The sequence below is a fragment of the Somniosus microcephalus genome, chromosome 7 (assembly GCF_052327205.1).
Source record: "Somniosus microcephalus isolate GS21.2 chromosome 7, FLI_Smic_1.0, whole genome shotgun sequence".
Classification (NCBI taxonomy): Eukaryota; Metazoa; Chordata; class Chondrichthyes; order Squaliformes; family Somniosidae; genus Somniosus; species Somniosus microcephalus.
In genome coordinates, this window is record NC_140993.1 from 249,709,859 (window position 1) to 249,735,898 (window position 26,040).

The following is a 26,040-nucleotide window of genomic DNA, read 5'->3' on the forward strand; positions in this document are numbered from 1 at the left end:
TAGCAGGGGAGTGGAACTAATTGGATAGCACTTTCAAAGAGCTGGCACAGGCATGATGGGCCGAATGGACTCCTTGTGTGCTGTATCATTCTATGATTCTATATAACCCAAGGTCATGTTTCAGGAAGTGAATACTATGATAGCAAACAGATTTAAACACAGTACACTTACAAAACAAGACGCAAAGTACGCTACCACTTTGCCAGAGTGTCCCGTTGGAACACTCCAGACAGTGGGTGGTTGATTGCAACCAGCAGCAGCCACCAGGAGTGCTGTGGAGCCGAGAGGGTGCAGCACCTCTGCTCACCCTGGCTCCACATCAAATCATTTTTACCTATCTTTTCAGTGGTGGCAGGTCCCGAGGCTGCATCTACGCCAAGGTAAATCTGAGCAGAGCAGGCCTGCTCAATTTTCCAGAGGGGTCCCAAAACATGCATCATGCCCCTCATTAGTACATGTAAGGGGCCTAATGTCTGTTCTAGGCGGCTGCACCGGATGCCTGAAAAAGGGCCCAACCCATTTTTGTGTCAAACTTTTTTTAGGCATCCTTGGAGCGCAGGATGTTGGTCCCCAAAATTGGATCTGCTTGCGTCCATTGTATGCCCATAAAACGAGCGTAACAAGGTCCAATTTCTACCCAAGTGTCTCTGTGAATTGGGGCAGGTGCAGGTTGAATGTGGGAGAGTGACTATAGAGGTAGGTTTTGGAGAAGTGATGACCTGACTAATCTGTTGAAAACTCAAATGTTACTGTTTTCCTTTTTTATCATTAAGGGGGAAAAATTCGGTTTCTTTGCATCTCCCATTAGCGCCCTAAGATAGCACTAACAGGGCGCAAAGCAACTAGTGCCTGAGCGCGGCGATGTTTGTGCCACTCGTGAAATTGACCAGACATTTTGCGGCGGCGTTAAACACTACCGCCAGGATCTCCTGCGCCCGCATATCGTGACGTCAGTCGAGTGTGCAATGCCCCGGTAGCGCCCCGGATTGGATATTGAGTGGCACCCCCTGCCTTTCCGCCTGCCGCTAGCAACGACAGGTAAAGGGGAACGTTTTGCATTTGGGAAGGGGCTGGGGGAGCGCTATTTAAAGGCGGCCGCTTCCTGCCTTTTTTTGTCGGTGACATTTTTGCACCACACAATCTGAGAGAGACTTCTGGAGAGATTCAACGCTGTGTGAAGGAGTTTTGGGTACTGAGCAGCACTTTGCATGTTCATTGTGATTTGACCTTCATTGCAGCAATTTAGAAGAGACTATGGGGGCTGCACTGATTCGGGGCATCATCCTGCACCTGCAGAATCGGAGGCATCAGAGACGCAGAGAGAGGGTGGCAAACATGGCCAGAGGGAGGAGGGCCAACAGGCCTCTGCACAGGAGACCTTACCCTCCCAGGGTATTCCGGGAACAATTCTCCTACATTCATTTGTCTGAGGAGCAGTGTTTGCGCAGGCTGCGCTTCAGCAAGGAGGTGGTCACTGAGCTCTGCCACCTGCTGCAACCAGTTCTGCAGCCTCAACTGAGGACCAGGACGTCTCTGTCGGTGGCAGTGAAGGTGTCAGTAGCTCTGAATTTTTATGCCAACGGCTCCTTTCAAGCATCTACTGGGGACATCGCCAATATCTCTCCAGGCTGAGATTCAAGGCTACAATGAGCAGGGTGTGGCTGGACAGCAACATCGACCCTCCCCTTTAAGAATTGGCTGGAACCAGTCTGTCTGTGTTCCATTGCTAACTGACATCACTTCAGTAGCGCTCTGAGGTAACGCCTCGCTCCTCGACGTTCATGCCTTAAGACAGGTGTGTAGCGCCTAATTTAGCACTCAAATCACCTCCAGGGGCAATAGTGGCCAAGTTTGCAGTCGGAGGCGATAATTAGCGCCGGGCGCTAAACTTTGTGCCCGGCCGATAATAGCGCCCCAAATGGGGCGATACTGAATTTCTCCCCCTAAAAATCTATGATTGTGAAGCATAAAAATGTTTAAAATTGATCATCATTTTTAATATATAAATTCAAAATTTGCTGGAGGAAGCATTCCCTGGAGTCTCCTACAAATAGGCAGGGTGGGAAGAGTGTGCAGAATTCTAAATTTGCTGCCTACAACCCTGACTGGAATGTTCTCATGACCAATAACACCAGGTTTGAACGCTTAATGTGCTGTTTCAAAAAAACATATTACTTTAAACTTTTTTTGTCCCATTAATGGATTATTTGCTGCTACTGGGAGAAATAGATTTTAAAATATAAAGAAAAAAATAATTATTTTTCAAATGGCAAATTGAGAGTAACTTTCAAAAAAATGAGCAAATGGCTTTTCCTTTTACGATGAAAAAAATGAAATGCTCATGTTCATTGTGTATTCCAAAATATTAGAAAATTAACCAAAATAATTGTCAAAATCAAAATGTTCTGGAGGGTCATGCCCCCAGATTGCCCTAGAAATTTTGTACCTTCAATATTTGCATCCTCTTCAGGCTTTCATAAGTATATGTTTCTTTTTGCTATGAGTGAATAAATGTTAGCTATACCTAAAGCTTGAGTATGATCTGTGACATGAATCAGTCATTCATGAAAGAAAGACTTATGAAATAATACTGAGTGGCCTGCGGGTGGCGCTGTCCAGGGAGAGTATAAATACTCGGGCACGGGCCCAGCTTGCGCAGGACATTCTTAACAGGAACTAGTGAAGGACACAACTAGACCTCCATGTTGTAAAACAGTTGATTAAAGCTTTGTTTAACACTTAGACCAAGTGCCTAGTAGTTTTCTTACGTCAATCTGTATCCCAGTCTACTTTCTCCGTAATTACTTGCTTTCCCATGTTATGGGCGTATATTCCAGACCAATTTGGCTTTTTTGGGGCTGTGCTGCCTTTTTGAAGCTGCTGGTCAGCTTTTACTTGTTTTCTAGGTTGGGATCAATGCTCCTTTAGAGGCAGAAGAGTCCAGGTTTCTCTAGTCTTTGCTCATAACTCGCTCCTCTAATGCTAGGAGTCGGGTTTCATGACTCTCCTTTACTCTTGTTCCACGGCTTTTGTTGTGTCTCATTGACCAAAACGGGATACAATACTCAAGGTGTAGTCCAACCAGAGCACTGTGTATTTTCAATATGATATCCTTTGACTTATTCTCTACCGAATCAGCAATATATTTCAGCGTTCCATTTACTTTGTTGATTGTTACTTGATAGTGACTGGACATGTTAAGCAGAGTGTCTATTGTCACCACCCTGTCAGCCAATGAGTTGCACTGTGTCAGCCAATGCATTGGAGGCAGGGCAGGACATACAGAAAACAATATATTTTGCAGCAAATAAAGTCTATTTAGTCAGCCAACAGCCAAGCAAACAAAGTCTATTTACAGAGTCTATTTAAAAAGAGTCTGTAGCAAACAGAACTCATGACCGAAACTGCAGCAACTTCTCCCAATAAAAGCAGGGTGATTTCTCCATCAAAATGCAGTGAGTGGAGGATAGTTACATACAAATTATGTGCATAAAATCAATCCCAGTCACTTATAGCAGTGCGGTCTCCAGGCATGATTGATGGGGGGAATTACCCAATCATCTCCACTCTGGCCGGGAATAGTGGTGTCACTATATGCAGCCCATGCTAAGTGGCAAGTCGACTGACATCCCTAGATCTCCTTCAACTTCATCTTTAGGTGTTTTGACACTATTCATAGAGTTCACATGTTGCCCATTTTTTTCTTCCAAAGTACAACATCTTAGAGTTTTCCACCTTGTGTTCCATCGAAAACTATTTCACCTGCTAATTGGGTTTATTTAGCTCATTTTGTCGGTAATTGCTTGCCTCATCAGAATTAACCGCCCCCGTTATATCCTATAAGAAACACTGTGGTAAATTTTAGTCTTCACCGCCTGGCGGGTAAGCAGATTGCCCGTTTATTATCCATGACACAAGATGCAGTCTGCGTACTGCACTATTCAATTAAAGCACAACATCCTCCAACTTATAATCTAGTGATTTAACAATTTGGTACAGCTTTTTATTTACTTTCTTTGTTGCTGCTGCACTGTGATTAGACGTGTTAAATGCCAAATTTACTATCACCCCCAGATTCTTTTTAATCCTAGTTCTGCACTATCTATAGCCTACATAAAGGCTCATTCCTTTTACCAAACTGCAGTGTCTTGCACTTTTCTGTATTAATTCTTAGCTGCCACTGTTTCACCCATTTACATAGATGACAATTTCCATAAGGAAATTAAATTCGCTCCGTGCTTGACTCTTGCCCTCTCCAGCGGCCTAGCAAACCACTTAATACGCAAACAATTTGCTCACCACCTCTTCCAAGCAACCAGGGATGGACAATAAATTCAATCTTGCCAGCGTCACCAGCAAATTTTTTAAAAATGCGTCTACTTTAGATTTAATGTCACAATTGGTCTTATGGATATTAGGGATGAGCTTTTCAATTAAATATTATTCAGTAACAGTGGGAGATTAATAGTGAAATATTAATCAGAAAAACGGTGAAATATATAGAGAGAGTAAGCACTTCATGTTAATAATATTCCCAAACCATGATTATTCCCCTCTAAGCTCAATAGAATAGAAAGCTTTATCCTACCTGGAAGTGTGTTGTCAATAATTGGAAAAAGTGCTGATTTTCCTCTTCTGCCCACCACACTAAGGCACGTGTGCTCTGCCTGAGCTAATCTACACCCAGGTCCAAGTCATTAGCATAGGCCTAATGCATCCCAGGACCAGGCCCACCCACTGGTAGAACCTTCTGCCTTGCAGTAGGCACAAAAATCCAGCCACTGCTGTAGGCCTGAAAGGTAATGGCCACCAGCTCCAAAGGCTTCTGGCAGCCATCCAAAAACAACAGCCAGAAGGCCTACAGCTCTGAACCCCAACCTGCTGGCCTTGGTAAGAAAGTATATTTGGTCCGCTGGTATTTTCCTGCCCCTTTTCGATCCTCTGGTTGGAGAGGGGGCTGGGCACAGGGGCTAAGACCCACTTCTTCTGGGTGTCTCTCAAAATGGTTGCTTTTCTGGGGAGAAAAGTGAGTTGGGAGGGCCAGTGACACCCAGTCTCGCCTCATTTGCATGCTTTCCCTTTACTTGCATCTACCGCAGGAGCATTACATTCTGCCAGCGCTTTGGGGAGATGCCGGAAATCCTCACACCATATAAAGGGGGTGGAGTCCCAATATTATAGGGCTCTACCTGCTATCACTCTCTTCTGTGTCTGGGAACTGAGCATTCCCCAAACACATTAGACAGGGAAATTGGCTCAAAGTTGGCTGCTACTTTGGCATCATTTTTTATTTCACCTTCATTTCTTTTTACAAAAACTCCCTTCTAAAGCAATAGCCAAGAGGAATACTTGAGTTTGACAAGGGCTATGTAAATTAAAATATACTGTGTAGCTACCTCTATACACTCCTTAACCACACCTAGCATAATTCTTTCTACCTTTCATACTTTTCCCTGCAACTCTATCCAGCTCTGCTGTATTTAGAAATATATATAAAACGCTCTCATATTAATTCTTACATTGTCTGCCCCACTTTATGCCCTTATCACTCTCTGATCTCCTCTGCTTCACCTTTTCAACTTCTTTGTCCATTCCTGATCAAGTGCTAAATCACAGAAATCACAGAAACCCCACAGTGCAGATAGAGGCCATTTCGGCCCATCGAGCCTGCACCAACACATATCCCACCCGATCCCCGTAACCCCTACACCAACACATATCACACCCTATCCCCGTAACCCCACATATTTAATCCCCCTAACACTAAGGGTCAATTTATCATAGCCAATCAACCTATCCCGCACATCTTTGGACTGTGGGAGGAAACCGGAGCACCCGGAGGAAACCCACGCAAACACGGGGAGAATGTGCAAACTCCACACAGACAGTCACCCGAGGCCGGATTCAAACCCGGGTCCCTGGCGCTGTGAGGCAACAGTGCTAACCACTATGCCACCGTGCTGCGGTGTTTTTCTTCATCAGATAGTCACCAATGTATCTAAATGTTCTTGATATGGCTTCTGTTTGAAGATATGGTGATGGCTTTTATTCTCTTAAATAGAGCTTATTTTCATGTCTTTAGAAGCATCAGGAACCAATCTCCAGTTAATGGGGAAAAAAAAGAAAGACTTACATTTACATAAGCAAGGGTGACCCCTGAGCTTCCGATCGCTTGTCCCTTTCATTCTCCACTCCACTCCCACTCTGACCTCTCTGTCCTCGGCCTCTTACACTGTTCCAATGAAGCTCAACGTAAGCTCGAGGAACAGCACCTCATCTTTCGATTAGGCGCTCTACAGCCTTATGGACTCAACATCGAGTTCAACAATTTCAGACCATAACCTCTGCCCTCCGTTTTTCAGATGGCAGCTGTTGATGATTCTGCTATTCCCATTTACACCTCTTCTAGTCCCATCTTTACTTGTTCCATTAGCATCTCCTTTTGCTTTGTACAATCATCCCTTTTGTCATTTAATCTCTCCTGCCTTCCACCCTTCCCTTTTGCTCTTTCCTCCTCTTCCCCACTTTCCCTGCCTCTGCACCTGCTTAAAACCGGATATATCTCTAACTTTTTCCAGTTCTGACAAAAGGTTAACTCTGTTTCGCTCTCCATGGATGCTGCCTGACCTGCTGAGTATTTCCAGTATTTTCTGTTTTTATTTTACATTTACATAGCTCCTTTCATGACCTCAGGACGTCACAAAGAGCTTTACAGCCAATTAAGTACTTTTGAAGTGTAGTCGCTGTTGTAATTTGCATAATGCTAGTTCCCACAAACAGCAATGTGATAATGACCAGATAATCTGGTTTTTTTTGGTGATGTTGAGTCATAAATATTGGCCGGGACACTGGGGAAAACTCTCCTGCTCTTCTTCAAAACAGTGCCATGGGATATTTTACATCCACCCGAGAGGGCTCGGTTTAGCATCTCATCCAAAAGACGCCACCGCCGACAGCATGGATTATGTGCTCAAGTTTGAGAATGGGACTTGAACCCACAATTTTCTGACTCAGAGGTGAGAGTGCTACCCACTGGGCCACAACTGACACTTCAAAAGCTCAGGAATCAGCATTTTGTAGGGAGGAGGGATGCAGCATCACTGGGCTTTGTTTTGGCTGTAGACCTGCTCTGAATGCTCTGTGAAGACTGGAGATTGTTGAGCAACAAGCCACTATAAACAACTAACACATATCTCAAATGATTTTTCCAGAGGCACCGAAGAAGGTGCATCACTACCTGGTATGGCAACTGCACCGCCACAGACCGCAAGGCTCTGCAGGTGGTGGTGAAAGCTGCACAACATACTATAGGAATTAAACTACCTGCTGTGCAGGATATCTACCCCGAGAGGTGCCGGGGGAAGGCCCTGAGAATCATCAAAGACGCGAGCCACCCCAGCCACAACCTCTTCGCCCTGCTCCCGTCCAGTAAGAGATACCGAAGCATACAGTCTCGTACCAGCATGTTTCGAAACAGCTTCGACCCCAGGCCATAAGATTCATGAACGAATAATTTATTATTATTTATTATTGTTGTTTTATTTATTATTACTGTATTTCTATTAGTATTTTTATCATTGCTATGCCATATTTATTCCAATGTTGGGAGGACTTGTAAAAATCAACATTTCATTGTGCAGTACACACGTCTGCTGCATATGTGACAAATAAAATTGAATTGAATTGAATTGAATTGAATTGAAAACATATTTACAAGGATGGCAGCAGGACTGAGAAGTTATGCCTGTCAGGAAAGACTGAACAGGCTGGGGCTCTGTTCTCTAGAAGAAAGAAGACTGAGTGGTGATCTGATAGATATATTTAAGATTATGAAGAGGTTTGGTAGGGTAGACGTAGGAAAGATATTTCCACTTGTGTGGGAGCCCAAAACTAGGGGCCATAAATATAACATAGTCACTAATAAATCCAATAGGGAATTCAGGAGAAACTGCTTTACCCAGAGAGTGATTAGAATGTGGAACTCGCTACCACAGGGAGTAGTTGAGGTGAATAGCACAGATGCATTTAAGGGGAAACTAGATAAACACATGAGGGAGAATGGAATAGAAGGTTATGCTGATAGGGTTAACTAAAGAGGGGTGGAAGGAGGCTCCTGAGGAGCATAAACAGCAGCACAGACCAGTTGGGCCGAATGGCCTGTTTCTGTCCTGTACATTCTATGTAATTCTATGTAACTTATCATGTGCATTCTAAGAACGCTCATTCCATATCGTCTCCTGTGCAAACTGAATAAAGGTGAAGGTGAATTGAGTTCTGCCCATCCTACACACGTAACATGGGCTGTGATACAACAGTGGTAATTATACAACAGCGCAATGGTAGGACTCATAAATAGTTCTTTGTGCTGGTGATAATTCTGCCTCGGGCAAAGGTTCTTGTTGAAGAATAATCTGTCTTTAAAGACAAGGGTGTGGCATAAAGATTTATAGTGAAATACTCTTCCTCATCTTGTTACATCAGATGAAAAAATCAAAATGCAAATCTACAAACAATTAGGGGGAAAAATTCAGTTGGTTTACGCCTCCGGTTACGCCTTAAGAGGGCGCTAATAGGGCGCAAAGCAACTAGCGCCCGGGCGTGGCGATATCTGCGCCTCTCGCGAAATTGACCAGACATTTTGCGGCGGCGCTAAACAATACCGCCCCGATCTCCTGCACACGCAGATCTTGACGTCATTCGAGCGTGCAACGCCCTTGTGGTGCCCCGGAACGGATATTGAGTGGCGCCCCCCTCCTTTCTGCCTGGCGCAAGCAACAACAGGTAGACTGGAACGCTTCCCAGTCGCTGTGGGGCTGGGGGGGCGATATTTAAAGGCGGCCTCTTCCTGGCTTTTTCTGTGGTAGACATTTTTGCACCACTCTTCCTGACAGAGAGAGAGATTTTGAAGTAGTGTGTGAAGTAGTCTTGGCTACTGAGCATCACTTTGCAGGTACTTTGGTTTTTGACCTTCATTACTTTGATTGCCATGAGACTGTGGGGGCTACACTGATTAGGGCCGTCATCCTACACCAGCAGAATTGGAGGCCACAGAGATGCAGAGAGAGTGGCAATCATGGCCAGACGGAGGAGGGCCAACAGGCCTCTGTACAGGAGACCTTACCCTCCCAGGGTATTTCGCCAACAATTCTCCTACATTAATATGTCTGAGGAGCAGTGTTTGCGAAGGCTGCGCTTCAGCAAGGAGGTGGTCACTGAGCTCTGCCACCTGCTGCAGCCAGATCTGCAGCCTCTACTGAGGACCAGGACATCTCTGTTGGTGGCAGTGAAGATCACAGTGGCTCTGAACTTTTATGCCTCCGGCTCTTTTCAAGCAGCTACTGGGGACATCGCCAATATCTCCCAGTTCGCGGTCCATTGCTGCATCCGTCAGGTTACAAATGCCCTCTATAAAAGGAGACGACAGTACATCTCTTACCCCATGACCTGGGCCAAACAGCATGAACGCAAGGATAGCGGGCTTCCCCATGGTGCAGGGCGCCATTGACTGCACACATGTGGCATTGCGTGCACCGCATGAGAATGCAGAGGATTTCTGCAACCGAAAAGGGTTCCACTCCTTAAACGTCCAGTTGGTCTGTGACCACAGACAGCTGATACTCGCTGTCAATGCCTGCTATCCTGGTAGCAGCCACGATGCATTCATCCTGCGCTAGACTACTGTGACAGAACTTTTCCAGGCACTGCATCACCCAAGTGGTTGGCTTCTCGGGGACAAGGGATATCCACTGAGCACCTGGCTAATGACACCGCTCCATACCCCCAACACGCCTGCTGAGCTGTGGTACAATGAGAGCCATCTCGCTACCAGGAACATCGTTGAGCACACAATCGACGTGCTCAAGCAACGGTTACGCTGTCTGGACCACTCAGGCGGAGCCCTGCAGTACTCGCCTGAGCGAGTCTCCCTCTTCATAGTTGTGTGCTGCATGCTGCATAACCTGGCAATCCTCAGGGCCCAGCCAATGCCACCAGACCTTGGAGCACCACCAGAGGAGGAGGAGGAAGAGGAGAAGGATGATCATCAGCAGCACCAAGGCAGGAGGCGCACAATGTTGAAACTGGAAGGGCCGTCCGTCAACGTCTGATAGCAAGCCGCTTCTAGGCCCCTGCTGAGGAAATGGCTTCTGCCATTGAGAACAACATGAATTAAACCAACCTGCAACCCCTAAGCTGGCCAATGCAGCAATGATTCCAAAGACCAAACATGTACATTTTGAATACAAAAACTTATTTATTTTACAAACTCTGTGTGTGTCATTTCCTCATGACAAACTAATAGAAAGAAACACAAAAAAACAGTCATTAACATAACTGGTTCTCACCACCTGGAGATAATGTCCAAAACACTAAACAGAAATTTGACCACGAACCTCGGCCAATATTTTGTCACACCACCTACTTTTTGCCCTTCAAGGGTGATCTCCTTCCCTTGCGCACTTCCCCCCTTCCCACACTACTGCTCCTCCGTAATGGGACCCCAGTGGCTGCAGCAAGGCTGGGGGAAGGCTGCTGATTGTCAGAACGTGAGACTACAGATGCCCTTGAAGGACGGCCTCGACCAGCTCTGGGCCTGGAGGGCCCGGCTGCAGACTGCACCAACTCTGCATGGGCAGCAGCAGTCTGTCATACAGGTGGTGGCAAGTGCAATGGAGACGTGACAGTGGTGGCAGCAGGAATGCTGTCATCTTGAGAGAGGACAGCAACTCCCTGCTTGACTGACACACTGGCACTCCCACGGGGCAGCACTTCAGCATCAGGAGCAATCTGCTGGAGCACAAATTGCTGGCCTGCTGCGGCGCGGTGAGAGCCCTGGGGAAATGTGCCCGATCCAGCGAGGGTGGCAGCAGTCAGTGCTCGCGTGGCCTCAATCTGAGTCTGCATGAGAGCAGTCAGAGATGGGGTCATGGCAGCCAGTGGCTGAATTGCAGCACTAAGCATTAGCGTGGCATCCGCCTGTGCTACAGCGAAGTGCTCCACACTCCTTGCCAGTGATTCAATGCATTCAGGCACCCTTCCCACTGCACCCATGAGCTCAGTATGTCCACCGCCTGGGTGTTAATTTCAGCGATGAGACGCTCCTCCTCTGCGTCCAGTGCAGCAGGACTCGCTGGCATACTCTCCCTCCGGGGAGAAGGCCCCCGAGCTTCCCTACCCCCATCGCGTTGCTGCAGCCCGCTGGGTCCTGGAGCTTCACCCTCATCAGACCATTCCCCCCTGCTCCCCTCCAGGGAAGGTGTGTGCCCAGTGTGGGCATGGGCTTCCTTGGGAGAGGGTGGCGCTGATGCTCCGGCTTCATCTTCCTCCTCGCCTGCAGCTTCACTCCCACTGGCAGCTTGAGGGCCTGTCTCCTCAGCTGGTGAATTACCATCTGAAAGCAGGGAGGTACAAGAGTGGCTTTAGCGTGAGGACAGGGTGGCAGTAAGGGAGGAATGAATGCAGCGATTTAGTAAGTTGGATTGAAATTGTCAAAGGCTGGTGTTGTGAGGGACAAGTGGAAGGAGAGAAGACAAAAAGATGATGACCTTACCATTGCTGTCCAGAACGGGTTCGGCCTCTCCAGGGGCAATGGGACCGATCACCCGGCTTGCCACAATCCTGTGGACGCGCGCCTCAAGATCGCTGAGGGGTTGCAGCTGAGGCCGCCCTCCACCCGTCCGTTGTTGCTGTCTCCTATTATGAGATAGATTGGCCTGCAAGAAAAAGGATGGCGTCTGAGTAAATATACAGCCATGGTCTTGCCTGATGTGCCTCCCATAGGTGAATAGCCCTTACTGTATGCAAAGTGTGGAATGTGCATTTGTGTTTCATGAGAGGGCCATAGATGTTGGATGAGTGTTGGGCATTGGGGTTTTAAGACCCTCTGGCCATAGAGTGAGGTTGAGATGGAGGGATGGAGAGGTATTGAAAAAAAGGCACTCACCCTGACAACCCGAGTGAGGTCATTGAACGCTTTGCAACATTGTATATGAGTCCTGGGCACCATGCTCCTGGAGGAGACGCTCTGAGCCACCTCCCTCCACAATCTTCTGTACTCGCGCGGCAAAGGCCTCCTGCCACTCTCTGGGTACAGTATTGATCTTTTGCGCTCCACCGCGCCAACCAGAGCCTCCAAGGCCCACTCGCTGAAGCACTGTGCTCGTTCTCTCACCCTCCCCATAGTCCTTGGCTGCAAGATTTAGGCACAGGCCTCTCCAGGCCGAGATTCAAGGCTCCAATGAGCAGGGTGTGGATGGAGAGCAAGATCGATCCTCCCCTTTAAGAACTGGCCGGCGCCAGTGTGTCTGTGTTCCATCGCTAATTGACAGCACCTGCGCTGTGCCCGCGCTCTGAGTTAGTGCCTCGCTCCTCGGCCTTTGCGCCTTAAGACAGGTGTGTAGCACCTGATTTAGCACTCCAATCAACTCCACGGGCGATGAAAGCCAAGTTTGCAGTTGAAGACGATAATTAGCGGCAGGCGCTAAACATTGCGCATGGCCGATAATGGCGCCCCAAATGGGGCGATACTGAATTTTTCCCCCTTAGCGATTAGGATATTGTAAATAACATTTGGAGCCCTATCTTACTTTTTTTTTACATAAACTGACCTAAACCATTTTACCTGAAAATGTAAAAGGATATTTTGGTAAGTGCTGGAATTCTGATGCATTTAAGAATTTGGTCAGAAAGTGTCTAAACAATATTTTATGCTGTGCTAAAAGTCACACAAGAATGATTTCATTCTGGAAATAAAGCCAAAAATGGTAGCATAGATATTGTGATGCAGAACTTAAAATCCCTCAAATCCAACAGAAGGGCAAGTCTATTTTTGTTGTTGAAAAGATATGTAGTGAATTGAGTGAAATGAATGATATATCCCTCTCCTTACTGGTGCTGTAATAAAAACAAAATACAATGGCAGGTTTTGTGTTGAAGATTACTACAAGCTGTATTTAAATATTATTTGCAGGTGATGCAGTGCGAAAAGGGCAGGTCAGGGAGTGTGGAAGAAAGGGCTGAAAGAAAACAGCTTCACTACTAAAAGTCTGTTTGTTATCCCACTGCACAGAAACAATTAAAATAAGCTCCACTTTTCATTTCCATGAGTGAAGCTGACTATGTAACCCACAAGTTCAGGCACACAAGTAAGGAGAAAAAACATACTCCGACAATCAAAGTAGTGATGTTTTCAACACATTATGAATGTCTTGTAATTTTATGTTGTAGCTTCACTCTATACTAGAGGGAGCAGAGACGGGTTGGGGGTGGGCTGATTTTCAACTGTTGGCTGCTCATTTTTCACCTGAGAAAACAGGTGACCAGCTGAGGAAAATTGGATGGGCACATTCCTTTGATGCCTCTTTGATGCCCAAGGCCCACATGATTCAATTTTCAGGTAGGACAATAAATGGGAGCCCAGTAGCCCTGCCAAAAACATGCGGGAGGCTGTTCAAATATGCATTTCGGAAGTTGTAGGACCTCGATTGCAAATGGGCAGAACACGAGCTAGGCCCATTTGTACCAGGCATTGAGTGGCCGAACCAGCAGTCCATAAAGGGAGTGAATGAATTTGAGGCTATGAGGTTTCGAGATCTGGCTGGCAAGTACCTGGCATGTAAGACAACCCATCTGTCTGTCTCATCTAGCTTCCAATGCGATATATGCGGCCGTATATGTGTGTCTAGGATTGGGCACTTACACCATCAGCGCTAGGTTTGCCAACTTTGATTGGCCATATTCTTGGAGGTATTATCACATGATGTCCTGCCACCAACACTCTCGCCTACGCTCTCGCCATTGATCGCCCTGTCCATGTCCATCCTCACTTTTTCCACCTTCCTAAGCCAATCAGAAAGTGAATGGACTCTTCATTACCCGATTAGATGATTCCTCACTGTCAGTCAAACTGCATTTTTTTCCCCATGTCCGATATTTTTATAACTAGTGTTCAAAGAAACTGTTTTAAAAACTTTTTTTTAATGCTATTTCTCCCTGGTTGCTCACTGCAGTGTCCTGGAAATTAATGTTTAATTCCTGGAGACTCTAGGTCAATTATGGAGGGTTGGCAACCCTAATCAGCGGCCCACAAGATTGAGGCTCACCTGTCGACTTGACAGGAGACTCCATTATCATTAAAGGAATAGAAGTAGGCTGCTCGGGAAATGGTAAGTCACGCTCCTCCTGGCCCACAAACATCTTCTGGCCGGCTGTCGGCCCGTTCTCGCCACCCTCAACAGACCCGATCTGCCGGGGGGCGGGGGGGGGTGGCGGGGGGTGCTCTGTGTACAAGCCAGCCCATTTCTAGCCTTCCCAAACCAACGAACTGTAGCTCGTCAGCTGAATTCAAATGACGTTCAGTCAGATGGTTCGGGCCTCCCAGCCGTGGCTTTGAGCGGGCACCAACCACGGCCCACTTCGCGCCTGTTTTTTGCACAGGTTGAAAATCTCCCCCAGAGATTTTCAATGTTGGATTTCTGTTCTCTATATAGTTGCCATATCGGCACAAATGAGTAGAGGTACTTCGCATTGTGGCCTGTCTGCTTGGTTCGATATATTTGGGATACAATTCAATGACAAACATTGAACACGGTAGCACTAATTCAAGAAAATAATCCATAGAGCTTCCTTGGTGAACAATGTAGTAAAGCACCCAATGTGCTTCACAGGAGCGTTATCAAACAAAGATTGACACCGAGCCACATAAAGAGATATTAGGACAGGTGGTCAAAGAGGTAGGTTTAATGAGCTTCTTAAAGGAGGAAAGAGAGGGAGAGAGGTGGAGAGGTTTAGGGAGGGAATTTCAGAGCTTAGGGTGCAAATAGAGAAATGTTGACTGTTTCATAATTAAATCATTTTTTAAAAAGAAACAAAAGTCCCACAATTGCAATGGTGCCATTGAACTGAGGGGGAGTGTTAGGGCAGGAGTTTTGTCTGCCACGATGCTCTGGCAGTGACTCCATCGTAAGCTATGGGGTCCAATAATTAGTATCTGTAGAAGCATGTAGACTGTGTAAATCCAGCTTGCAACTCTGGCCCTGAACAATTGGCAGATTGGCAGGAGGGACAAAGAGCTGGTGCAGCAGTAGGGTGCTAAACGTGCTGTTGCTTAAAAAGACTTGCATTTATATAGCACCTTTCATTACCTCAGGATGTCCCAAAGTGCTTTACAACCATTTAAGTACTTTTGAAGCATAGTCACTGTTGTAATGTAGGAAACGCAGCAGCCAATTTGCACACAGCAAGGTCCCACAGACAGCAATGTGAAAATGGCCAGATGATCTGATTTTAAGTGATGTTGAGGGATAAATACTGGCCAGGACACCGGGGAAAACTCCCCTGCTCTTCTTTAAAATAGCACCACTGGGATCTTTTATGTCCGCCTGAGAGGGCAGATGGGGCCTCGGTTGAACATCTCATCCAAAAGACAGCACCTCCAACAGTGCAGCACTCCCTCAGTCCTGCACTGAAATTTCAGCCTAGATTTTGTGCTCAAGTCTCTGGAGCAGGACTTGAACCCACGACCTTTGGACTCAGAGGCAAGTATGTTACCACTGAGCCATGGCTGACATAAAGGGGCAATGCCTCTACTGGCAGAAGCATGGATGAGGAGGCGGGCAGCAAAGGCCAAAGAAGAGCAGAATATGTAGGGGATTCTGACCTGCATGTCCCTCTACCGGAGATACAGAGCACAATGGATGGGTTATTGGAGGTTGGGAGCTGGCAACCTGCCAATTATCTCATATGAACTATAGAATCATAGGATCATAGAATGATACAGCACAGAAGGGGACCATTTGGCCCATTTTGCCTCTTTGTTAGAGCTATCCAATTAGTTCCACCCCCCTGCTCTTTCCCCATAGCCCTGTAAAATGTTTTACCTTCAAGTATTTATCCAATTCTCTTTTGAAAGTTACTATTGAATCTGCTTCCACCACCCTTTCAGGCAGTGCATTCCAGATCACAACTTGCTGTGTAAAAACATGTTTCCTCATGTCACATCTGGTTCTTTTGCCAATCACCTTAAATCTGTGTCCTTTGGTTACCGACCCTTCTGCCATTGGAAATAGTTTCTCCTTATTTACATGATTTTGAACACCTCTATCAAATCTCCTCTTAAAGTTCTCTGCTCTAAAGAGAACAACCCTAGCTTCTCCAGTCTCTCCACATAACTGAAGTTCCTCATCCCTAGTACCATTCTAATAAATCTCTTCTGCACCCTCTCTTGGGCCTTTACATCTTTCCTAAAGTGTGGTGCCTAGAATGGAACACAATACTCCAACTGAGGCCTAACCAGTGTTTCATAAAGGTTTAGCATAACTTCCTTGCTTTTGTACTCTATTCCTCTATTAATAAAGCCAAGGATTCCATATGCTTTTTAATAGCCTTCTCAACTTTTCCTACCACCGACAAAGATTTGTGTACACACATCCCAGGTCTCTCTGTTCCTGCATTCCCTATGAAATTGTACCATTTAGTTCATATTGCCTCTACTCATTCTTCCTACCAAAATGTATCACTTCACACTTCTTTGCATTAAATTTCATCTGCCATATCTTACCATTTCACCAGTCTGCCTAAGTCCTTCTGAAGTCTGTTGCTATCTTCCTCATTGTTTACTACATTTCCAAGTTTCATGTCATCTGCAAATTTTGAAATTATGCCCTGAATACCCAAGTCCAGCTCATTAATATATATCAAAAAGAGCAGTGGTCCTAATACTCTGTGGAGAAAAGTATCTGTGACCATGAGTGCCATCTTCTGAAACCCCAAATCTCCGTTGCAGTACAGGAAGAAGTTTAATGAGCTCACCAGGTTAGCCAGGGTACCTGCTCCCCCTAACCTTTCCTCGCAGTTTCTTTATATGTGTGGCACTCCATTATTCATTACCCTCACGGTGCCAGAGGTGGAAATCAGATTTAACAGTCGGAAATGGAGACTCTGCTGAAGTCAGGCTTTGGCTAAAGAACCTGTGGACTGAGACCTCTTGGGTCCTGCTTTAAAGGTAGGATTCTGGATGAGCATCAAACTCACATGGAGGGACTGAGGGCCATCTGAGACAGATGGTAGGGGCCACAGGGTCCAATCTTCCGTGTCCATATCTGAGAAGGATTCAACACAATGCAGCACTACCTTGAATGAATGGCAGCACAGCGATCATCTGCATTTGTCGCCCTTGACAGAGAGGCCTTCAGACCAGTCTGTGCATCCAAAGTGGATGCTTTGACCACTGGTTTTCAGGCCTTGGGGAATCATTGGAAAGAAAGATGGAAAACCGGCTTCTGTGAATATCAGTGGGCAACATCTCTCAGGGACTGCAGAATCTAACTGATACCCTCCTACTGATCAGTGAACACTCAAAACCAAGATCCACCACAAATGGTATGCCTAGAATCTGCTTTTATGATGCTGCTTTCCCCTCCTGGTGGCAGCTCATGTGACCTTTGTAGTCAGCCCCTCAGATGCCTGCTCATGTAGATGTCAGGATACAGGGCGAGGTTACCTACACACCAACAGTGGGGACTCAGCCTTCTTAAGAACTCTCTTGGAACACAGAAGCCCTGAGGCATAGGAGACTTGGTCTAAAGAGGCTCATGATACCACAGCGCAGCCAAGCACCATTACATAGAAATTACACAGAAACAAAAATATGGGTGGCAGTGCTGTTATGTATACACTTTGATCCCCTTTATTGTCCAGAAATATGGAGCGTTATCAAAGATTCCACCCAGAATCATCTTTACAATGCTGTGATACTGGAAATACACTCATTGCAGACTAGCAGGTTTAATGCTGATATATGTGGTTATACTATCAAGTTTGGTATGAAGCCAAATACACCCTGATTTAAAAATAGCACAGATTGTAGGATTAAAATCTAGGGCAGACTATGTGCTGCATTGAGCCAATAGGCTAAGTGAAAATACCAGAAAGCCTAAAGAACTACCCTTCATTCTTCAACTGATACACAAACTGAGATTGAGTGTTGTGGAGGTTAATGTATGTTTGGATGGAAGATTAAAGCATCCCCGTCATGCGACTGTGGAGCTCCTAATCAGACCCTGAGCACATCATTGAGCACTGCCCTCAGAGGAAATTCGCAGGCAGCCAACAAGATATTCACGCTGTTACACCAGACGCTTTGGCCTGGATATCTGACTTGGATATTGATATTTAATTTGTTTTTGCTACTACCATACGAAAGAAGATGTCGTTTTTTATTTTCTTACTTGAATTATAAACTTCACTGCTGTGTTGAATTAATCGGACTACTAGATTATTTAATGCGGAAATTTTTTAACAAGATAATTGTTGATGAATTCAGAAGCTATTTCAGTTTTAGTACAACATTTAAAGTGGGAAACAAATTTTTAAAAGAAATCCAGAATGCAGGGTAAGGTTATTTATAATTATAGTATTTTTTTCTTTTTTTTCTTGAGAAGTTATTTGTTTACTTAGTTTCACCAGTGGATAAGTACATCCATACAGACCAGGAAGAAAAAGTAGTACTAGAAAATTGAGATGGTAACCTCAGTATATTGGAATTGAAAGGCAGGAAAATGAGGCAGAGAGGACAAGGCTGATTGTATGATTTTGGGACAGATTTGACTCAGTTGAACAAGAGGAGAATAAACAATGGCTGAGGTCAAGGAAGCGACAGGGCAGTGAAGCATTAAAAGAGACTGTGAAGCTGAATGTGTAACTTCACATTAAAACCTTGTCAGGGTCTGAATGACATCATTAGACACTGACTTTTGCATTTTAATAAGACTGAAGCGAGGGCCTCCGACACTGCCTCAAAGGCGCCTGTTAAAGTGACGTGGGGCATCAGTGTGGCGTGAACAAGGTGAGCACCACGCTGATGATATTTCTGTCTGCTAACGCTCCTATGAAGCACCGTGGGATGTTTCCCTACATTAAAGACGCTATATAAATAAAAGTTGCTGTTGTTTGGTCAATTTTAATAAATAGTTAACAATCACATATAAATTATTTTTGTTTTCCACCTTTCGGTACACATATCTTATATTTCCTATGCCAATATATATTGCTTTACATCTTATATTATGGGAGAGCCATCAAAGACTGTTAAGTGAGAGCGCTGTTTGTCATTAGGCTCCCATTGCATCTCTAGGGTTGTTACTTGAACCCTGGTGAGATGCCCACAATGCACAAATTTACCTCACAGAAGAACGTCATTTGACCTGCACTGGAATACTTGACGCAGTCTTGATTATTTACTGATTCTGTCACGTTCCTGAATTAAAATGCACTTAAAATGTGTTGTGTAAACATTTTGTGTGGAACATTTCTGAGTTTATAGGTAGTGCTTTCCTTTTTCTCCTGAAGTGTTGTATCCTCACTAATGATAAAAGGTCATTGCTTTGCAGATCACACAAGCTTACAGTCTGTTAAAGTGACAGATTGAGGAATGCATGCAAGCAGCACACTCCCTTTTGCAAATCAACTCAGCATTGCATTCCACTTCCAGTTTTGTCTTTATCTCATCATGACACTTTAACCAATGAATGGACCACAGCCTGTGAAAATGTGTATCTGTGTGTGTTTATATTCAGGCTGAGTGATTCCAGGGCGGAAAATGCAAACTTCTCCCACCAAGCAACTACTGGCAGGATCCTCAAGAGTAATTTGGTATATTAGTGTGAAATTTCAATTTTGACAAGCTCTGCCTTGTGGCTGCTCAGAGAAAGACTGATGAAATAAAGTCCATTGACACTCAATTCAGGGACGTTTCAATTCAGTACAGCTAAAATAGGAAAAGAAACTTAAAAAATTACTGGAAATCTGAAATAAAACCAGAAAAAAACAGGAGCTAGACAGCATTTGTAAAGAAAAAGATTAATATTTTGGGTGTAGACCTTTTGTTAAATTAAGGGCAGTGTAATATTTTGGATTAAAGTTCACTGACAATTAGGTTGAGTTTGCCAATAGATCTTTAATAAAATCAGAGATTTTTGTCCTTTGGCATCACTTGATTCTAAACCCAATTCCTCATTTGGTTCTGGGCTTTATTTCAGTGATACGCCAGGGGTACAGAACCTTAGTGTAGCAGTACACATTATACTGGAATGGTAATTTTTGGATGCAGCTGTGATAGGCATGTGGTCAATTTGCTTGTCTGAAGAGCTGCCAAGCAAAAGGCACTTCTCCAAAAGGGGTGAAGGTCCTCATAGGTCCACCACAGCTGGTGATAAAACAACACTGATAAGAGGCCTGGAAAAATAGTCTGCTCCCTAAGTCAGGGAATGATGAATGGCCAGAGAGTGAACCTACAAATTGGTGAGACTAAAAACAACAAATGAGGGGAAATTAAAGAATATTATCTAATGCCACCTAATCCCCTGCAGATTCTTACAATTTTTAATATTTCATTTAAGATGAAGCAGAATTAGTAAAATGGTCATTCTCATGTTGTTTCTGATATAACCTCTCTGAAGAACCAGATTATGTTGCTGTTCTTGGTTGCTTCGTGGTAGTCATGTAAACGTTACATCATCATATTTCACCTTGTTCTTACCGACTGTTTCATTACAGGTTCATATTTTCTGGTGATCATTTCTGGATAATTAAATTCAACTGGAATGAAGCCCTGTAAGCAAGCAACTACTGTCACAATTCTAAAAGGCTTGGAAAGTTATCAGCATTGCCACAGTAACAGCTACATTCCAAGCCTGACTGAGCTACAAGATCAAAGTGCAACCACATGTTTACACAATCAATTTATTTAGATTAATTAAACTACAGGTTACTTCTCAACCTGTTGCTACTGACACATTTCTAACTCCAAAATATTTAATATCTGACTCCGCTTACACTGTGAAGGTAATGAATGAAGGAGTGACACACATGCAGAGACTGTAAGGAAGGAGGAGCAGGTAGCTGACCTTGGTTGCTCCAGTGAGGTCGCTAAGCTTCTTCCTGCACTGCAAAGGAGTGCTGGGAGTTCAAGGAAGTGGCATTCACTGCCACAGCCACCTCCCTTCACAGAGTACACACCACATTATGGGCGGGTCTCTGTCCCCCCCCCCCCCACCTCCCCCACCCCCCAACACTAACAAAACATCTTTCCTGCTCCGTATCTCCGCTGGAGGACATGCCGGTTTGGCTTCTTCAAGTTCGCTACTTGTTTTTTTGATCTGGTTGCCATCTTTGTTGCCCAGGTTGCCTGTTTCCTCCACTGCTGCCATTGCCCCGTTAAGTAGCAGCAGCAGGTTTTATAGAAACATAGAAACTAGGAGCAGGAGTAGGCCATTCGGCCCTTCGAGCCTGCTCCGCCATTCAATGAGATCATGGCTGATCATCCAAACCCTAGCACTCGGTCCCTACACCGACAGCCATCCCACCCAAGCCCTATCCCTGTAACCCCATGTATTTAATCCCCCCTAACACTAAGGGTCAATTTTTTATCATGGCCAATCAACCTAACCCGCACATCTTTGGACTGTGGGAGGAAACCGGAGCACCTGGAGAAAACCCACGCAAACACGAGGAGAATGTGCAAACTCCACACAGACAGTCACCCGAGGCCAGATTTGAACCCGGGTCCCTGGCGCTGTGAGGCAACAGTGCTAACCACTATGCCACCATCTGCCTACTGCACCAGGTCTCAGGTCTCTGTTTATTTTCCAGCCCACACCCCATCCCCTTTCCTACTCTCCCTCCAGGTATTTTCCAGGCCGCCAGCCCCCTCATGGCCCATTTGGGGCCTAACTACCACCTGCATTACAATTTTTTGCCCCTCCCCCAGCATGCCTGAGATATTGCAGATTTACCTACTCAGCCTGCATGTCTCTGCCTGTTTCAATTAACTAGCCCTTGCCTGAAGGTCAGCTTCAGTTCTGATGGCATGATGGCAGTGTAGACATTTTGGGCCCCATGTATCTGTACACTGCTCTTCTGTTTCTCCTGCTTCTGTTTACTGAGTTTTGCATTTCCTGCTCAAACTCCAGCACAGACGTACTTTCACTTTTGAACTTCTCTGTGTTTCAAATTAACCTTGTAAATGTTTATACAAGCTCGTTTAAGAATGCTACCCTCCCCCTCCCCCCCCCCCCCCCACACATTTTATCTTGGTGCTATGGGCAGGGCAGAAACAGGACTGAAGCAGATTGGAAAAGGGACTGAATGGAAAGGTAGGCATGAAGTTGGGCAGCGACTACACATTTGAGGACTTTAGAGAGGAAAAGGAGACTGGGGAGAGGGCGGTAATTGAATAGGATAAAGGGCTGAGGGTGGGCTTTTGAGGAATGGCAGTTTAGAAGGGCGGAGGGACAACCTGAGGAAAGGGAACCATTAATAATTTAGTGAGCATGGGGCCAAGGAGGTAGTTGTGTGGTGAAAAGTTATGTCGGGGTGAAATGCAGGGCACAGGAGGAGGGTCTCATAGAGGAGATGAGCTTGATGAAGAGGGAATGACAGGTGGGGAATAAACTACTGAGTGATGTGAGGTTAGGACAGGCATATAGGAGGCTGCTGAGGATGTGCTGAGAGTCAAGTGGATAAGCTCGATCTTCAAGTTAAAAAAATTCATAAGCTCCTCACATTTGGGCCGGAATTTTCTTTACCTGGGCGGGTCGGATGCGTGCGGTCGTTCTTCTTTTCATCCCGCTCCTCACAGCGACTTTCCCTTAATGGTGCATATTAATGCCTGTGCATTTCCCGGCCCTATTAAAAGGTGCGGGTCTGATGATGTCATCGATTACTCATTTCCAGCTGGGATATTTAAAGGCGTCTTGGCCACATTGCATTTGAAGTTTCATCTAGGAGTGTGCAGGCTGTACATTTCAGTATTTGTGTCTTGCTCAACCTTGCCCACATGACTGCACAGAGACAGAGGGCTGCACCCAGGTTCTCAGGTGACTCCCTACATATTCTTGTGGAGGGAGTCAGAGCACGCAGGGAGGTCCCCTTCCTTTCTGATGGGCGCAAGAGACCTCCCCAGCAGACCAAAGGAGCCTGGCTGGAGATAGCAGAGGAGGTGAACAGCAGGGATGTTGTGAGGAGGACCTGGGTGCCGTGCCAAAAGCACTTCAATTATCTCATGAGATCAGGAAAGGTGAGTTCAAAACTACACTCAACCTCATCCTGCTGTGCCTGTCATCACATCCCCATCACTTTGCCTTCCCAAGCCTACTCCTGCACATCATTACTCACACCAACATACCTTGCATGTCCACCCATCCCTCTCTCTCTATTTACATTGTCACATCCCCATCTGACTAACCACCCCTCACACTCACCCTCATCCTAATGCAATCATACCAACTAACAACACACAAGGAGGCCACTTTGCATTGGCACTTTGGCATTGGCACCCCACTCCCTCATAGGCACCCTCTAAAGATGTAACCCACACATTCCTTACACTCATTCCATCACTCTCACTCAAACATCTCTTCTTTCCCTCCTTGCAGGAGGAGAGAGCCCACAATAAGAGGGCGAGGGAGAGAACCGGAAGTGGCCCTCCATTATTCGCCACGTTGACTCCAGCAGAGGAGGTCGCCCTGGAAGTCTCAGGAGTCGCAGAGCAGCTGGCGGTAGGAGATGGAGAGAGGGAGACATCTCAGCAACCTGGTGACAGAATTACATCTCATACAGCCAAATGGCATACAGCAGTCACTCATATGGGGACTGATGTCAACAACCAGTAAATGTTCCTCATGTGCATAATGGTATTGTTACCCATTCTTGATATGACATTTCTAAATGATCTCTTTACTCTCCCACAGGTCCATTAAGACCACCGCCCCCCCCCCCCACCCACTGTCCAGGAGGAAGAGGAAGACGACGCCTCAGAGGAGCCCCCAGCCTCTGAGGGTGCACTGTCACCAGACAGAAGCGCACCCAGCACCAGCGCAGATACACACACCTTGATGGGTCCTACGCGAGATAGAGTAGTGTTGTCACCTGGTGTCTCACAAGTGAACAAGAGAAGATGGTGGAGATGGACAGCAGTGGAGACTCCTCACCGAGGGCACAGGACGCGCCCAGCTCTGCTCAGCTGCATGCAGACGCTCAGCTTCGGGGGCCATCGAGAAAGAGGGCGATCCTGGAGGTGCATGAAGAAATGCAGGAGGCTCTGACAGATTTTGCGATCGCGATGTCTGCAAATGTGCAGAGAATTGAGGAGTCCATCTCCAACATGAGCATCACCGTGTCGCAGGCGATGGCGACTGTAGGTTCTTCCATGGAAAGGATGGCTACCTGCATGGAGCAGCTAATGCGCCACTCACATGAGCACATGCTATCTATGGAGAACAGATGGCAGAGGCTCATAGACCTCCTCTCTTGGAGGGATGTCAACGTAGATTGGGTCCTCATGGCCCCACTGCTGTGCAGCATATTGCTCTCCAACTCCTTGCTAGCAGGGAAGTGCGGGTGGCCCATGAGAGGGATGATGGTGAGAGGGGACATGGAAGTGGGGCCTCCTCTCAAAGTGCTCACACTTCTCCCCTGTTGCCTCCCCTTCAGTCAGAGCTCCAGATGTCTCTTGGAATCGCGATGAGCGAGTCTGCCCCTGCACAGTCGCAGGAGGAGCAGACTTTGGCGGGGCCATCAGAGGCTCCAAAACCCAGAGGCGTCTGCCAAAAGTGTCTAAGCAGTCGCAGCAGGGAAGTGAGCAGCCTGCCTCTACCTCTGCTGAAGCCACAGGAGTTGCACCTCGTAGAAGCACGTTTAAAAGAAAAATGACGCAGAAGTAGATACACAAGGGTAAGCACATGGGTGTTTAAAGAAGTGGTATTGTTAAGGTTCCGTAACTCTAATGTCACATATAAAACAATTTATTTTCACCACTTTCCGGTCATGCCCATTTTTGTCTGCTACTTTGGAAGTGGCTTAGTGAGTTGGAGAGAATAGTCAGACATAACGTTATATATAACAATGGAGGTCAGTGTGAAAGGAATGGCTTGGTCATTGTAGGGATGCTTTATGGTGTTGTTGGGTGGGGCTGGGGGCAATTTGTCACAGCATGTGGCAGCCATATGGGTGTAATGCAGGAAGTTAAGTAAATCTGGCCTCCTGGGCAGCAATGTGCTCGGGTGCTGCTGGTATCTGGATCTCAGGTTCCTCCTATTCCTCCTCCTCGCCTTCCAGATGATGCTCATTCTCCTCCTCCTCCTCCTCTTCTTACTGTTCTGCCTCCTCTGAAGAGGCTGTGCGCTCAGAGCCTTGCTCCTCATGCAGCGCTAATCCTTGTTGCTGCGCTATGTTGTGCAGCGCGCAGCAGAAGACGATGATTCTGGAGACCCTGGCTAGTGCATACTGAAGGGCTCCTCCAGATCTGTCAAGGCATCTAATGTGCATTTTCAGCATGCCTATTGTTTGCTGTATGACACATCTGGTGGAGTAGTGGCTCTCATTACAATGCTCGTTGGCTTCAGTATGTGGCCTCCTCAAGGGTGACATGAGCCACGTCTTCAGTGAATAGCCATCGTCTACAAGCATCCAGTCGGTAAGTCTGTTTGGCAGTGCAAAGAGCTGAGGGAGGGTGGACTGGCACAGCACGAAAGAGTCATGACAGCTGCCAGGGAATTTGACGCACACATGCATGATGATCTTCCTATGGTTGCAGATGAGCTGCACATTGAGGGAGTGGAAGCCCTTGCGGTTGACAAAGACTCCTGGGTGATGATGTGGTGCCCTGATGGCCACATGTGTGCAGTCGATGACACCCTGCACCCATGGGAAGCCAGCCAGAGCTGCAAAGCCTAGCGCCCGCTCAGTAACACAGGTGTCATTAGTGGCAAAGTTGATATAATTGGCTGACTTGTCAAACATGGCATCGGTGACCTGTGTGATTCATCTGTGGGCGGCAGACTCCGAGATGCCACAAATATCTGCTGCAGATTCCTGGAAGGAGCCTGAGGCAAAGAATTTGACAGTGCTGGTGACTTTGACTGCCACTGGTAAGGTGTGTCCACCAGGTCCTCTGGGCTGCAGGTCGTGCTCCAGCAAGCTGCAAATGTCTGCGATGACCTGGGCCTGAGCCTCCTTTGGCACTGCTGCTCAGTCATGTTGAGGAAG